General features: G+C 48.0%; 1 long non-coding RNA gene across 1 annotated transcript; it reads left to right on the top strand.

The window, feature by feature from the left end:
- The first annotated feature begins 781 nt into the window (after nt 1-781).
- On the top strand, nt 782-2,706 carry LOC125553816. Its single transcript, XR_007304216.1, has 2 exons — nt 782-2,046; nt 2,148-2,706. It is a non-coding gene; the product is annotated as an uncharacterized LOC125553816 (long non-coding RNA).
- Nucleotides 2,707-4,425: the final 1,719 nt, after the last annotated feature.

Raw genomic sequence — 4,425 nt, 5'->3', positions numbered from 1 at the left:
CTTTGCAGTGCCATATTATATGCCTCATTCCGATAAACGGTTTAGAAATGCGATCGAAAATACAATTCACGTTTTTTGTGCGAAGAAAAAATGGTTTTCAAAACTCCTCCTAAACCGCTTATATTTTGCCAAAAATTTAAGTCGGGTCATGATATTGGTGTCCATAGCTTTTCAACGGTATATCGTAAGCCCCATTTGGGCAATGTTGGCGGAAGTTCAACCTCGCTCAGAGGGAAGTTCAACCTCGCGCTATTCGTCACCCTGGGTGAGGAATAGTTATTCTTCATCCCCTCTCTATTTTGAAATCAATGCACCATATTTTTAGATTTCATTAATTTTGTCTTATTCCATATGTAAAAAGAGAACGTAAGAAAATATATACTCGCCGTAAAAAATATTTTATGTTACGTAAAGTTACGAACGTAAAAACATACATAAAATGCGATTTTTTGGTCTTATATCCTATTTTTTTGTTTTCTTATACCAAATTTTACGTAATGAATCAATATGAATGTAACTATTTATATTCCAAATGTAATTTATTTATGAAGCGATCATAAAATTACCTCGGGTGAAGATTAACTTATTCTACACCCGGGGCGATGAATAGTAACACTATATATATAAGGTGGATCTATTCTAATAACACCCCTTAAGAGCTTATTCTAATAACACTACTGCCTTATTCTGATAACACCTGATCCGAACACCCCGCGACCCCACGCGCGCTAGAACCCACCGAACTGCAAAAACAAAAAAAAAACCTCCAACCCCACGCCCCACCCCACCTTCTTCCCCGGTCAAACCCCAACCACCTTCTCACCGACGCTCCACCTCCCGACCGCAAACCTAGGCCCCCGAGCCCAGCGCCACCACCCGCAAGCCCCACCCCCATGAGCACAGTGCTCCCGCGGCGGACCCAGGCGTCCCTGGTCAAAACGCGCCTCCAATTTCCCGGCAGGCGCTGGATCCCGAGCAGCCGCGGCCCCCCTGTCGCCCCACTCCTCCTTCCGATGCCCTGCGGCCCCAACCTTCCTTCAACGCCGCCGGCAAGCACGGCCGCCTCCATTCGACCCACGCTCCAGGAATCCCCTCCTCCTTCCGCCATCATCGCCCGCAATCACCTTCCACCGCGAAGCGCCGCTGCCTTCCAGCGCCCCCCTGCGTCAGATCCGTGAGGCCCCCGGCTGCCCCAGGGCGCCACCAACACGGATTCGGGGGGATCCACCATCATCTCTTCTCCGACGGGCAGCGCGGCATCAGCCCGACGCTCATCAAACGGTGAGCTCCACGACGCACCACCGCCCGGTCTTCTCCATGGCGCGGGATCCCCATCCCCCCGGCGAGCTGTCCTACTTCCCCTCCCCTCCGGCAAGATCTCCTGCATGCAGTTCAGGCTTCCACCGCGTGCAGCTCGGCCGCCAGACTTGAAGTGCGTCGGGTCACGCGATGCGGTTCGGCGGTGCATGGCCGTGCATTTCGCGGCCACCACGGCCCCCCTCACTCTACCTTAATAGGCGCGTCCTCAACCAGCGGTGCCCTCCCCTCGTCGTCGGCCACGGCGCCGCAGCCACCGGGCTCGAGCACCCTGTCATCCCCATCGATTGTTTATTTTTTGCTTTTTCAGATTCCACTTGGGCCCATCGCTACTATTCTGTTGGGGCGTCAGTACGGTGCGGTTGGATGTCGTGATCGTGCTTGCAGTCCGGTGGCACAAGGCTCGTGGTCGGACGTGCAATGCAGTGCAGTGCTATTCACCCTTCCGCAATGCAGTTCACCGGCAGATGTGTTGACCCATCGAAGATCAACTGCACCCCTGTCCCCCGATGGTACCATGCAGTCCAGTACGTGGGTGCACGCAGCACGCCCCACCGGCGCCGTGCAGTCCAAAGTGTGGGTGCCAGCAGCACACCACCCATTCCCAAGCCCATCTCTCTCCCTCCCCGCACACGCGCCAAGTGCTCTCTCTTTCTCACAAGTCGCTACAATGGCGGACCAGAAGCTCGCCAAGCTGCGCGAGGCCGTCGCCTGACTCGGCCAGATCAAGTCGATCGCTCGCTCCCTCCCATTGTTGCGTGTCTTTATCTGTATGTCTGTTTTGCTTGATGGATCGCCTGCTTAATTTCTTGGTGTTATGTTGCGTGCAGCAACAAGGAGAAGTCCGGATTCATCAGCCTTGTCTCCCGCTACCTCATGTAATTTCTCTGTGCGCATCAGAGATGGTTCTGCTCCCGTTCATCATCCATGGTGTAGATGTTGTTAGTGCAATCTCGCGACGGGTGGGTTATCTTCATCCTATCAAGTGAGTTCTACAACGATCAGCCTATCGCTCAATATCCTCCCCCACAAAGTAGTGTGGCAGGGCGGCGCTTGCAGTGGGACACTCCCGGACGAGCAGCAAACCCACTGAACCTATCGAGTAGATGAGACGATGAATCCCGGCAGAAAATGGAAGGTCCCATCCATCAGTTCTTGCATATTTTTCATACATGCGAGGTTCAGATGGCCCTGGAGTGCAGCTCGGATGGGCTGTGCGATGGCCTTGGTGTGCTTTTTTTTTTTTTGTTGTCCCTGGTTGTGTTGTTTTGATTGGAGGAAATTTTATGTGTTTTGCACTGCTCTGAACGTGCATTCTTTCATGGACAGAATTACAGTACAGTGTATAGTACGAAGGAGTTAACTTTGTAAAAAAATGTACAGAGGAGTTCACTTTCTATTATTTTTTGGAGGATTTTTTTTTGCAAATTTTGTATGGACATCGATGTAGTTTATTTAGAAAACCTTGGCGGTGCACTTCACAAAACAAAAAAAGTGATGAAGTTCATGGTTGCTCCGATGCGTTACACACATGCGATTTAGTTAAACTATATTTTGCAGGAGAATATGAACACATGAAAAAATTGATGAAGCTCACTAACATTAACAATGTAGCTCACTAATATTGACCATGTAGTCTAGATGAATTTACAAAAAAATAAAAAGACAAAACAATTATGTACTCACTCCGACATAGGTTGTGGTTCACTTGCCCTCGGCACCGCGATCCACTCTTTTTCATAAAAAAAGTTGAAAAAAGACAAGAAAAACTCGAGAAAAATTACGTCCGATAAATGAAATCATGCAGCTCGCTTGCCCGTCCGATGCAGTGTGGTTTTCTTTCCGAAACAGTGCGGTCGGCCGTATGATGTTGTTCATCTCATAAGTGTAAAAAATTGTTACGGAAGCGAAGAAAAGTAATGAGGTTCACTTCTTGGTAGTGTTGAGGTTCATTTACACCAAATGTGAAGTGCACTCTACTTTCTCGTCCTTAAAAAAATTACGTTTGAATAAAAGAAACCATGCAGTTCTCTTACCCGTCTGTTGCAGTGCGGCTTTTCGTCCAAAGCAGTACGGTTTTCAGTCGGATGAAGTGCCCACGGTGATTTAGGTGTCGTGAAACAGTGTCCGTATTTCGGTAAAATCGAAATTCCTCTTAAACCGTAAAGAATTAGAGAGAGTGTTCTACATGAAAAAGTTGCGGCTCGTCGATATCTTTCCAATGGCGTATTGTTTGAATCATTCCGACCAGCAGTTTGTAAAAATTTCGCGAAAAACGGCCGCTGCCTCTCGTCATTAGCCGCACGATTTTCAAAATTAACTAAAAACCGTAAAGAATATCAAAACCATTTCCACATATGAAAGTTGCGCCTTGTCCATAGCTTTCCAACAACATATTACACGCCTCGTTTTGACAAACGGTTAAAAAACTAGAGCGAAAACAGTACCAAAAATTTGAATTTTTTTGAAAAACAGAATTCCGCAATTTAGTAAATTTAAAACTGCTCTTAAACCGTAACGAATTATAGAAAGAAATAGATATGAAAAATATGCGCCTCGAAGATATCTATCCAACGGTGTATCATTTGCTTCATTCCGACGAGCGGTTTAGAAAAAATGCGAAAAAACGCTCGCTACCACTCGTTGTGGGCCGCACCATTTTCAAAACTGCTCTTAAACCGTGAGGAATCTCGAAAAGTGTTCAACATGGAAAAGTTGCGCCTAATCCCTAGCTTTCCAATGGTATATTACACACCTCGTTTCGATAAACGGTTAAAAATTAGAGCAAAAACAGTACCGAAAAAACACTACGCGCAGTTTTTTCTGACACGAAGTTCACTAGTCTCTGTAATGCAGTGCTCTTGTTAAAGAAAGTGCAGTGCCCTCGCGTTGAGCATGCAGTGCGGAAGTGTTATCAGAATAGTTATTCTGATCACAACACCCTATATAGGGCGACGGAGGATGTTCCCGAACTCGAAAAAAAGCCCACAAACTCCCTGCTCCCCCCGACTGCTTTCAGCCGCCCGGATCTTCTCCCGACGTGCCGCCTGGATCCTGGCTCCCCGACGCGCCGCCTGGATCCCCGCTCCCCGATGCGTCGCCTGGATC

Source organism: Triticum urartu, chromosome 4, assembly GCF_003073215.2.
Source record: "Triticum urartu cultivar G1812 chromosome 4, Tu2.1, whole genome shotgun sequence".
NCBI classification, from domain to species: domain Eukaryota; kingdom Viridiplantae; phylum Streptophyta; class Magnoliopsida; order Poales; family Poaceae; genus Triticum; species Triticum urartu.
Note: the sequence above shows the minus strand (reverse complement) of the source record. Positions and strands in the feature narration are given on the sequence as shown.